A 13003-nucleotide genomic window follows, 5' to 3' on the forward strand; every position below is an offset into this window, starting at 1 on the left:
AAACACAACATGGACACATCCCATTTTTGGACAGAAAACAGAGGTGTTTTTTGCAAAGTGCCTACCTGTAGATTTTGGCCTCTAGCTCAGCCGCCACCTAAGGAAACCTACCAAACCTGTGCATTTCTGACAATTAGAGACCTAGGGGAATCCAAGATGGGGTGACTTGTGGGGCTCTGACCAGGTTCTGTTACCCAGAATCCTTTGCAAACCTCAAAATTTGGCTAAAAATTACATTTTCCTCAGATTTCGGTGACAGAAAGATCTGGGATCTGAGAGGAGCCACAAATTTCCTTCCACCCAGCGTTCCCCCAAGTCTCCCGATAAAAATGAAATCTCACTTGTGTGGGTAGGCCTGGTGCCCGCGACAGGAAATGCCCCAAAACACAACGAGGACACATCCCATTTTTTTTCAGAAAACAGAGGTGTTTTTTGCAAAGTGCCTACCTGTAGATTTTGACCTCTAACTCAGCCGCCACCTAGGGAAACCTACCAAACCTGTGCATTTTTTAAAACTAGAGACCTAGGGGAATTCAAGATGGAGTGACTTGTGGGGCTTCCACCAGGTTCTGTTACCCAAAATCCTTTGCAAACCTAAAAATTTGTCTAAAAAAACACATTTTCCTCACATTTCGGTGACAGAAAGTTCTGGAATCTGAGAGGCGCTACAAATTTCCTTCCACCCAGCGTACCCCAAGTCTCCTGATAAAAATGATACCTCACTTGTGTGGGTAGGCCTAGCGCCAGCGACAGGAAATGCCCCAAAACACAACGTGGACACATCCCATTTTTTGACAGAAAACAGAGGTGTTTTTTGCAAAGTGCCTACCTGTAGATTTTTGCCTCTAGCTCAGCCGCCACCTAGGGAAACCTACCAAACCTGTGCATTTTTTTAAAACTAGAGACCTAGGGGAATCCAAGATGGGGTGACGTGTGGGGCTCCCACCATGTTCTGTTTCCCAGAATACTTTGCAAACCTCAAAATTTGACAAAAAAAACACATTTTCCTCACATTTCGGTGACAGAAAGTTCTGGAATCTGAGTGGAGCATCAAATTTCCTTCCACCCAGTATTCCCCATGTCTCCTGATTAAAATTATACCTCACTTGTGTGGGTAGGCCTAGCGCCAGCGACAGGAAATGCCCCAAAACACAACGTGGACACATCCCATTTTTTGACAGAAAACAGAGGTGTTTTTTGCATAGTGCCTAACAGTAGATTTTGTCCTCTAGCTCAGCCGCCACCTATGGGAAACCTACCAAACCTGTGCATTTTTTAAAACTAGAGACGTAGGGGAGTCCAAGATGGGGGGACTTGTGGGCCTCCGACCAGGATCTGTTACCCAGAATCCTTTGCAAACCTCAAAATGTGGCTAAAAAAACACATTTTCCTCACATTTCGGTGACAGAAAGTTCTGGAATCTGAGAGGAGCCACAAATTTCCTTCCACCCAGCGTACCCCAAGTCTCCTGCTAAAAATGATACCTCACTTGTGTAGGTAGGCCTAGCGCCAGCGACAGGAAATGCCCCAAAACACAACGTGGACACATCCCATTTTTTGACAGAAAACAGAGTTGTTTTTTGCAAAGTGCCTACCTGTAGATTTTGACCTCTAGCTCAGCCACCTCCTAGGGAAACCTACCAAACCTGTGCATTTTTGAAAACTAGAGACCTAGGGGAATCCAAGATGGGGTGACTTGTGGGGCTTCCACCAGGTTCTGTTACCCAGAATCCTTTGCAAACCTAAAAATATGGCTAAAAAAACACATTTTCCTCACATTTCGGTGACAGAAAGTTCTGGAATCTGAGAGGAGCCACAAATTTCCTTCCACCCAGCGTACCCCAAGTCTCCAGATAAAAATTATACCTCACTTGTGTGGGTAGGCCTAGCGCCCGCGACAGGAAATGCCCCAAAACACAACGTGGACACATCCCATTTTTTGACAGAAAACAGAGGTGTTTTTGGCAAAGTGCCTATCTGTAGATTTTGGCCTCTAGCTCAGCCGCCACCTAGGGAAACCTATCAAACCTGTGCATTTTTGAAAACTAGAGACCTAGGGGAAACTAAGATGGGGTGACTTGTGGGGCTCTGACCTGGTTCTGTTACCCATAATCCTTTGCAAACCTCAAAATTTGGCTAAAAAAACAAATTTTCCTCACATTTCGGTGACAGAAAGTTCTGGAACCTGAGAGGAGCCACAAATTTCTTTCCACCCAGCGTTTCCCCAAGCCTCCCGATAAAAATGATACCTCACTTGTGTGGGTAGGCCTAGCGCCCGCGACAGGAAATACCCCAAAACACAACATGGACACATCCCATTTTTGGACAGAAAACAGAGGTGTTTTTTGCAAAGTGCCTACCTGTAGATTTTGGCCTCTAGCTCAGCCGCCACCTAAGGAAACCTACCAAACCTGTGCATTTCTGACAATTAGAGACCTAGGGGAATCCAAGATGGGGTGACTTGTGGGGCTCTGACCAGGTTCTGTTACCCAGAATCCTTTGCAAACCTCAAAATTTGGCTAAAAATTACATTTTCCTCAGATTTCGGTGACAGAAAGATCTGGGATCTGAGAGGAGCCACAAATTTCCTTCCACCCAGCGTTCCCCCAAGTCTCCCGATAAAAATGAAATCTCACTTGTGTGGGTAGGCCTGGTGCCCGCGACAGGAAATGCCCCAAAACACAACGAGGACACATCCCATTTTTTTTCAGAAAACAGAGGTGTTTTTTGCAAAGTGCCTACCTGTAGATTTTGGCCTCCAACTCAGCCGCCACCTAGGGAAACCTACCAAACCTGTGCATTTTTGAAAACTAGAGACCTAGGGGAATTCAAAATGGGGTGACTTGTGGGGCTTCCACCAGGTTCTGTTACCCAGAATCCTTTGCAAACCTAAAAATTTGTCTAAAAAAACACATTTTCCTCACATTTCGGTGACAGAAAGTTCTGGAATCTGAGAGGCGCTACAAATTTCCTTCCACCCAGCGTACCCCAAGTCTCCTGATAAAAATGATACCTCACTTGTGTGGGTAGGCCTAGCGCCAGCGACAGGAAATGCCCCAAAACACAACGTGGACACATCCCATTTTTTGACAGAAAACAGAGGTGTTTTTTGCAAAGTGCCTACCTGTAGATTTTTGCCTCTAGCTCAGCCGCCACCTAGGGAAACCTACCAAACCTGTGCATTTTTTTAAAACTAGAGACCTAGGGGAATCCAAGATGGGGTGACGTGTGGGGCTGCCACCATGTTCTGTTTCCCAGAATACTTTGCAAACCTCAAAATTTGACAAAAAAAACACATTTTCCTCACATTTCGGTGACAGAAAGTTCTGGACTCTGAGTGGAGCCTCAAATTTCCTTCCACCCAGTATTCCCCATGTCTCCTGATAAAAATTATACCTCACTTGTGTGGGTAGGCCTAGCGCCAGCGACAGGAAATGCCCCAAAACACAACGTGGACACATCCCATTTTTTGACAGAAAACAGAGGTGTTTTTTGCAAAGTGCCTACCAGTAGATTTTGTCCTCTAGCTCAGCCGCCACCTAGGGAAACCTACCAAACCTGTGCATTTTTTAAAACTAGAGACGTAGGGGAGTCCAAGATGGGGGGACTTGTGGGTCTCCGACCAGGATCTGTTACCCAGAATCCTTTGCAAACCTCAAAATGTGGCTAAAAAAACACATTTTCCTCACATTTCGGTGACAGAAAGTTCTGGAATCTGAGAGGAGCCACAAATTTCCTTCCACCCAGCGTACCCCAAGTCTCCTGATAAAAATGATACCTCACTTGTGTGGGTAGGCCTAGCGCCAGCGACAGGAAATGCCCCAAAACACAACGTGGACACATCCCATTTTTTGACAGAAAACAGAGGTGTTTTTTGCAAAGTGCCTACCTGTAGATTTTTGCCTCTAGTTCAGCCGCCACCTAGGGAAACCCACCAAACCTGTGCATTTTTTTAAAACTAGAGACCTAGGGGAATCCAAGATGGGGTGACGTGTGGGGCTCCCACCATGTTCTGTTTCCCAGAATACTTTGCAAACCTCAAAATTTGACAAAAAAAACACATTTTCCTCACATTTCGGTGACAGAAAGTTCTGGAATCTGAGTGGAGCATCAAATTTCCTTCCACCCAGTATTCCCCATGTCTCCTGATAAAAATTATACCTCACTTGTGTGGGTAGGCCTAGCGCCAGCGACAGGAAATGCCCCAAAACACAACGTGGACACATCCCATTTTTTGACAGAAAACAGAGGTGTTTTTTGCATAGTGCCTACCAGTAGATTTTGTCCTCTAGCTCAGCCGCCACCTAGGGAAACCTACCAAACCTGTGCATTTTTTAAAACTAGAGACGTAGGGGAGTCCAAGATGGGGGGACTTGTGGGCCTCCGACCAGGATCTGTTACCCAGAATCCTTTGCAAACCTCAAAATGTGGCTAAAAAAACACATTTTCCTCACATTTCGGTGACAGAAAGTTCTGGAATCTGAGAGGAGCCACAAATTTCCTTCCACCCAGCGTACCCCAAGTCTCCTGCTAAAAATGATACCTCACTTGTGTAGGTAGGCCTAGCGCCAGCGACAGGAAATGCCCCAAAACACAACGTGGACACATCCCATTTTTTGACAGAAAACAGAGTTGTTTTTTGCAAAGTGCCTACCTGTAGATTTTGACCTCTAGCTCAGCCACCTCCTAGGGAAACCTACCAAACCTGTGCATTTTTGAAAACTAGAGACCTAGGGGAATCCAAGATGGGGTGACTTGTGGGGCTTCCACCAGGTTCTGTTACCCAGAATCCTTTGCAAACCTAAAAATATGGCTAAAAAAACACATTTTCCTCACATTTCGGTGACAGAAAGTTCTGGAATCTGAGAGGAGCCACAAATTTCCTTCCACCCAGCGTACCCCAAGTCTCCAGATAAAAATTATACCTCACTTGTGTGGGTAGGCCTAGCGCCCGCGACAGGAAATGCCCCAAAACACAACGTGGAAACATCCCATTTTTTGACAGAAAACAGAGGTGTTTTTTGCAAAGTGCCTATCTGTAGATTTTGGCCTCTAGCTCAGCCGCCACCTAGGGAAACCTATCAAACCTGTGCATTTTTGAAAACTAGAGACCTAGGGGAAACTAAGATGGGGTGACTTGTGGGGCTCTGACCTGGTTCTGTTACCCATAATCCTTTGCAAACCTCAAAATTTGGCTAAAAAAACAAATTTTCCTCACATTTCGGTGACAGAAAGTTCTGGAACCTGAGAGGAGCCACAAATTTCTTTCCACCCAGCGTTTCCCCAAGCCTCCCGATAAAAATGATACCTCACTTGTGTGGGTAGGCCTAGCGCCCGCGACAGGAAATACCCCAAAACACAACATGGACACATCCCATTTTTGGACAGAAAACAGAGGTGTTTTTTGCAAAGTGCCTACCTGTAGATTTTGGCCTCTAGCTCAGCCGCCACCTAAGGAAACCTACCAAACCTGTGCATTTCTGACAATTAGAGACCTAGGGGAATCCAAGATGGGGTGACTTGTGGGGCTCTGACCAGGTTCTGTTACCCAGAATCCTTTGCAAACCTCAAAATTTGGCTAAAAATTACATTTTCCTCAGATTTCGGTGACAGAAAGATCTGGGATCTGAGAGGAGCCACAAATTTCCTTCCACCCAGCGTTCCCCCAAGTCTCCCGATAAAAATGAAATCTCACTTGTGTGGGTAGGCCTGGTGCCCGCGACAGGAAATGCCCCAAAACACAACGTGGACACATCCCATTTTTTGACAGAAAACAGAGGTGTTTTTTGCAAAGTGCCTATCTGTAGATTTTGGCCTCTAGCTCAGCCGCCACCTAGGGAAACCTATCAAACCTGTGCATTTTTGAAAACTAGAGACCTAGGGGAAACTAAGATGGGGTGACTTGTGGGGCTCCGACCAGGATCTGTTACCCAGAATCCTTTGCAAACCTCAAAATGTGGCTAAAAAAACACATTTTCCTCACATTTCGGTGACAGAAAGTTCTGGAATCTGAGAGGAGCCACAAATTTCCTTCCACCCAGCGTACCCCAAGTCTCCTGCTAAAAATTATACCTCACTTGTGTAGGTAGGCCTAGCGCCAGCGACAGGAAATGCCCCAAAACACAACGTGGACACATCCCATTTTTTGACAGAAAACAGAGTTGTTTTTTGCAAAGTGCCTACCTGTAGATTTTGACCTCTAGCTCAGCCGCCTCCTAGGGAAACCTACCAAACCTGTGCATTTTTTAAAACTAGAGACCTAGGGGAATCCAAGATGGGGTGACTTGTGGGGCTCCCACCAGGTTCTGTTACCCAGAATCCTTTGCAAACCTAAAAATTTGGCTAAAAAAACACATTTTCCTCACATTTCGGTGACAGAAAGTTCTGGAATCTGAGAGGAGCCACAAATTTCCTTCCACCCAGCGTACCCCAAGTCTCCTGATAAAAATTATACCTCACTTGTGTGGGTAGGCCTAGCGCCAGCGACAGGAAATGCCCCAAAACACAACGTGGACACATCCCATTTTTTGACAGAAAACAGAGGTGTTTTTTGCAAAGTGCCTACCTGAAGATTTTAGCCTCTAGCTCAGCCGCCACCTAGGGAAACCTACCAAACCTGTGCATTTTTGAAAACTAGAGACCTAGGGGAATCCAAGATGGGGTGACTTTTGGGTCTCCGACCAGGTACTGTTACCCAGAATCCTTTGCAAACCTCAAAATTTGGCTAAAAAAACACATTTTCCTCACATTTCGGTGACAGAAAGTTCTAGGATCTGAGAGAAACCACAAATTTCCTTCCACCCAGCGTTCCCCCAAGTCTCACGATAAAAATGATACCTCACTTGTGTGGGTAGGCCTGGCGCCCGCGACAGGAAATTTCCCAAAACACAACGTGGACACATTCCATTTTTTGACAGAAAACAGAGGTGTTTTTTGCAAAGTGCCTACCTGTAGATTTTGGCCTTTAGCTCAGCCGCCACCTAGGGAAACCTACCAAACCTGTGCATTTTTGAAAACTAGAGACCTAGGGGAATCCAAGATGCGGTGATTTGTGGTGCTCTGACCAGGTTCTGTTACCCAGAATCCTTTGCAAACCTCAAAATTTGGTGATAAAAACACATTTTCCTCACATTTCGGTGACAGAAAGTTCTGGAATCTGAGAGGAGCCATACATTTCTTTCCACCCAGCGTTTCCCCAAGCCTCCCGATAAAAATGATACCTCACTTGTGTGGGTAGGCCTAGCGCCCGCGACAGGAAATGCCCCAAAACACAACGTGGACACATCCCATTTTTTGACACAAAACAGAGGTGTTTTTTGCAAAGTGCCTACCTGTAGATTTTGGCCTCTAGCTCAGCCGCCACCTAGGGAAACCTACCAAACCTGTGCATTTTTTAAAACTAGAGACCTAGGGGAAACCAAGATGGGGTGACTTGTGGGGCTCTGACCAGGTTCTGTTACCCAGAATCCTTTGCAAACCTAAAAATGTGGCTAAAAAAACACATTTTCCTCACATTTCGGTGACAGAAAGTTCTGGAATCTGAGAGGAGCCACAAATTTCCTTCCACCCAGCGTTCCCCAAGTCTCCTGATAAAAATGATACCTCACTTGTGTGGGTCGGCCTAGTGCCAGCAACAGGAAATGCCCCAAAACACAACGTGGACACATCCCATTTTTTTACAGAAAACAGAGGTGTTTTTTGCAAAGTGCCTACCTGTAGATTTTTGCCTCTAGCTCAGCCGCCACCTAGGGAAACCTACCAAACCTGTGCATTTTTGAAAACTAGAGACCTAGGGGAATCCAAGATGGTGTGACTTGTGGGGCTTCCACCAGGTTCTGTTACCCAGAATCCTTTGCAAACCTAAAAATATGGCTAAAAAAATACATTTTCCTCACATTTCGGTGACAGAGAGTTCTGGAATCTGAGAGGAGCCACAAATTTCCTTCCACCCAGCGTACCCCAAGTCTCCTGATAAAAATTATACCTCACTTGTGTGGGTAGGCCTAGCGCCAGCGACAGGAAATGCCCCAAAACACAACGTGGACACATCCCATTTTTTGACAGAAAACAGAGGTGGTTTTTGCAAAGTGCCTACCAGTAGATTTTGTCCTCTAGCTCAGCCGCCACCTAGGGAAACCTACCAAACCTGTGCATTTTTGAAAACTAGAGACCTAGGGGAGTCCAAGATGGGGTGACTTGTGGGTCTCAAACCAGGATCTGTTACCCAGAATCCTTTGCAGACCTCAAAATGTGGCTAAAAAAACACATTTGCCTCACATTTCGGTGACAGAAAGTTCTGGAATCTGAGAGGAGCCACAAATTTCCTTCCACCCAGCGTACCCCAAGTCTCCTGGTAAAAATTATACCTCACTTGTGTGGGTCGGCCTAGTGCCAGCAACAGGAAATGCCCCAAAACACAACGTGGACACATCCCATTTTTTTACAGAAAACAGAGGTGTTTTTTGCAAAGTGCCTACCTGTAGATTTTGGCCTCTAGCTCAGCCGCCACGTAGGGAAACCTACCAAACCTGTGCATTTTTGAAAACTAGAGACCTAGGGGAATCCAAGATGGTGTGACTTGTGGGGCTTCCACCAGGCTCTGTTACCCAGAATCCTTTGCAAACCTAAAAATTTGGCTAAAAAAACACATTTTCCTCACATTTCGGTGACAGAAAGTTCTGGAATCTGAGAGGAGCCACAAATTTCCTTCCACCCAGCGTACCCCAAGTCTCCTGATAAAAATTATACCTCACTTGTGTGGGTAGGCCTAGCGCCAGCGACAGGAAATGCCCCAAAACACAACGTGGACACATCCCATTTTTTGACAGAAAACAGAGGTGTTTTTTGCAAAGTGCCTACCTGAAGATTTTAGCCTCTAGCTCAGCCGCCACCTAGGGAAACCTACCAAACCTGTGCATTTTTGAAAACTAGAGACCTAGGGGAATCCAAGATGGGGTGACTTTTGGGTCTCCGACCAGGTACTGTTACCCAGAATCCTTTGCAAACCTCAAAATTTGGCTAAAAAAATACATTTTCCTCACATTTCGGTGACAGAAAGTTCTGGAATCTGAGAGGAGCCACAAATTAATTCCACCCAGCGTTCCCCCAAGTCCCCCTATAAAAATGATACCTCACTTGTGTGGGTAGGCCTAGCGTCCGCGACAGGAAATGCCCCAAAACACAACGTGGACACATCCCATTTTTTGACAGAAAACAGAGGTGTTTTTTGCAAAGTGCCTACCTGTAGATTTTGGCCTCTATCTCAGCCGCCACCTAGGGAAACCTACTAAACCTGAGCATTTCTGACAATTAGAGACCTAGGGGAATCCAAGATGGGGTGACTTGTGGGGCTCTGACCAGGTTCTGTTACCCAGAATCCTTTGCAAACCTCAAAATTTGGCTAAAAAAACACATTTTCCTCACATTTCGGTGACAGAAAGTTCTAGGATCTGAGAGAAACCACAAATTTCCTTCCACCCAGCGTTCCCCCAAGTCTCACGATAAAAATGATACCTCACTTGTGTGGGTAGGCCTGGCGCCCGCGACAGGAAATGCCCCAAAACACAACGTGGACACATTCCATTTTTTGACAGAAAACAGAGGTGTTTTTTGCAAAGTGCCTACCTGTAGATTTTGGCCTTTAGCTCAGCCGCCACCTAGGGAAACCTACCAAACCTGTGCATTTTTTAAAACTAGAGACCTAGGGGAATCCAAGATGCGGTGATTTGTGGTGCTCTGACCAAGTTCTGTTACCCAGAATCCTTTGCAAACCTCAAAATTTGGTGATAAAAACACATTTTCCTCACATTTCGGTGACAGAAAGTTCTGGAATCTGAGAGGAGCCATACATTTCTTTCCACCCAGCGTTTCCCCAAGCCTCCCGATAAAAATGATACCTCACTTGTGTGGGTAGGCCTAGCGCCCGCGACAGGAAATGCCCCAAAACACAACGTGGACACATCCCATTTTTTGACACAAAACAGAGGTGTTTTTTGCAAAGTGCCTACCTGTAGATTTTGGCCTCTAGCTCAGCCGCCACCTAGGGAAACCTACCAAACCTGTTCATTTTTTAAAACTAGAGACCTAGGGGAAACCAAGATGGGGTGACTTGTAGGGCTCTGACCAGGTTCTGTTACCCAGAATCCTTTGCAAACCTAAAAATGTGGCTAAAAAAACACATTTTCCTCACATTTCGGTGACAGAAAGTTCTGGAATCTGAGAGGAGCCACAAATTTCCTTCCACCCAGCGTTCCCCAAGTCTCCTGATAAAAATGATACCTCACTTGTGTGGGTCGGCCTAGTGCCAGCAACAGGAAATGCCCCAAAACACAACGTGGACACATCCCATTTTTTTACAGAAAACAGAGGTGTTTTTTGCAAAGTGCCTACCTGTAGATTTTGGCCTCTAGCTCAGCCGCCACCTAGGGAAACCTACCAAACCTGTGCATTTTTGAAAACTAGAGACCTAGGGGAATCCAAGATGGTGTGACTTGTGGGGCTTCCACAAGGTTCTGTTACCCAGAATCCTTTGCAAACCTAAAAATATGGCTAAAAAAATACATTTTCCTCACATTTCGGTGACAGAAAGTTCTGGAATCTGAGAGGAGCCACAAATTTCCTTCCACCCAGCGTACCCCAAGTCTCCTGATAAAAATTATACCTCACTTGTGTGGGTAGGCCTAGCGCCAGCGACAGGAAATGCCCCAAAACACAACGTGGACACATCCCATTTTTTGACAGAAAACAGAGGTGGTTTTTGCAAAGTGCCTACCAGTAGATTTTGTCCTCTAGCTCAGCCGCCACCTAGGGAAACCTACCAAACCTGTGCATTTTTGAAAACTAGAGACCTAGGGGAGTCCAAGATGGGGTGACTTGTGGGTCTCAAACCAGGATCTGTTACCCAGAATCCTTTGCAGACCTCAAAATGTGGCTAAAAAAACACATTTGCCTCACATTTCGGTGACAGAAAGTTCTGGAATCTGAGAGGAGCCACAAATTTCCTTCCATCCAGCGTACCCCAAGTCTCCTGGTAAAAATTATACCTCACTTGTGTGGGTCGGCCTAGTGCCAGCAACAGGAAATGCCCCAAAACACAACGTGGACACATCCCATTTTTTTACAGAAAACAGAGGTGTTTTTTGCAAAGTGCCTACCTGTAGATTTTGGCCTCTAGCTCAGCCGCCACCTAGGGAAACCTACCAAACCTGTGCATTTTTGAAAACTAGAGACCTAGGGGAATCCAAGATGGTGTGACTTGTGGGGCTTCCACCAGGCTCTGTTACCCAGAATCCTTTGCAAACCTAAACATTTGGCTAAAAAAACACATTTTCCTCACATTTCGGTGACAGAAAGTTCTGGAATCTGAGAGGAGCCACAAATTTCCTTCCACCCAGCGTACCCCAAGTCTCCTGATAAAAATTATACCTCACTTGTGTGGGTAGGCCTAGCGCCAGCGAAAGGAAATGCCCCAAAACACAACGTGGACACATCCCATTTTTTGACAGAAAACAGAGGTGTTTTTTGCAAAGTGCCTACCTGAAGATTTTAGCCTCTAGCTCAGCCGCCACCTAGGGAAACCTACCAAACCTGTGCATTTTTGAAAACTAGAGACCTAGGGGAATCCAAGATGGGGTGACTTTTGGGTCTCCGATCAGGTACTGTTACCCAGAATCCTTTGCAAACCTCAAAATTTGGCTAAAAAAATACATTTTCCTCACATTTCGGTGACAGAAAGTTCTGGAATCTGAGAGGAGCCACAAATTCATTCCACCCAGCGTTCCCCCAAGTCCCCCTATAAAAATGATACCTCACTTGTGTGGGTAGGCCTAGCGTCCGCGACAGGAAATGCCCCAAAACACAACGTGGACACATCCCATTTTTTGACAGAAAACAGAGGTGTTTTTTGCACAGTGCCTACCTGTAGATTTTGGCCTCTATCTCAGCCGCCACCTAGGGAAACCTACTAAACCTGAGCATTTCTGACAATTAGAGACCTAGGGGAATCCAAGATGGGGTGACTTGTGGGGCTCTGACCAGGTTCTGTTACCCAGAATCCTTTGCAAACCTCAAAATTTGGCTAAAAAAACACATTTTCCTCACATTTCGGTGACAGAAAGTTCTAGGATCTGAGAGAAACCACAAATTTCCTTCCACCCAGCGTTCCCCCAAGTCTCACGATAAAAATGATACCTCACTTGTGTGGGTAGGCCTGGCGCCCGCGACAGGAAATGCCCCAAAACACAACGTGGACACATTCCATTTTTTGACAGAAAACAGAGGTATTTTTTGCAAAGTGCCTACCTGTAGATTTTGGCCTTTAGCTCAGCCGCCACCTAGGGAAACCTACCAAACCTGTGCATTTTTGAAAACTAGAGACCTAGGGGAATCCAAGATGCGGTGATTTGTGGTGCTCTGACCAGGTTCTGTTACCCAGAATCCTTTGCAAACCTCAAAATTTGGTGATAAAAACACATTTTCCTCACATTTCGGTGACAGAAAGTTCTGGAATCTGAGAGGAGCCATACATTTCTTTCCACCCAGCGTTTCCCCAAGCCTCCCGATAAAAATGATACCTCACTTGTGTGGGTAGGCCTAGCGCCCGCGACAGGAAATGCCCCAAAACACAACGTGGACACATCCCATTTTTTGACACAAAACAGAGGTGTTTTTTGCAAAGTGCCTACCTGTAGATTTTGGCCTCTAGCTCAGCCGCCACCTAGGGAAACCTACCAAACCTGTGCATTTTTTAAAACTAGAGACCTAGGGGAAACCAAGATGGGGTGACTTGTGGGGCTCTGACCAGGTTCTGTTACCCAGAATCCTTTGCAAACCTAAAAATGTGGCTAAAAAAACACATTTTCCTCACATTTCGGTGACAGAAAGTTCTGGAATCTGAGAGGAGCCACAAATTTCCTTCCACCCAGCGTTCCCCAAGTCTCCTGGTAAAAATGATACCTCACTTGTGTGGGTCGGCCTAGTGCCAGCGACAGGAAATGCCCCAAAA

Source organism: Pleurodeles waltl, chromosome 8 (assembly GCF_031143425.1).
Source record: "Pleurodeles waltl isolate 20211129_DDA chromosome 8, aPleWal1.hap1.20221129, whole genome shotgun sequence".
Taxonomy (NCBI): domain Eukaryota; kingdom Metazoa; phylum Chordata; class Amphibia; order Caudata; family Salamandridae; genus Pleurodeles; species Pleurodeles waltl.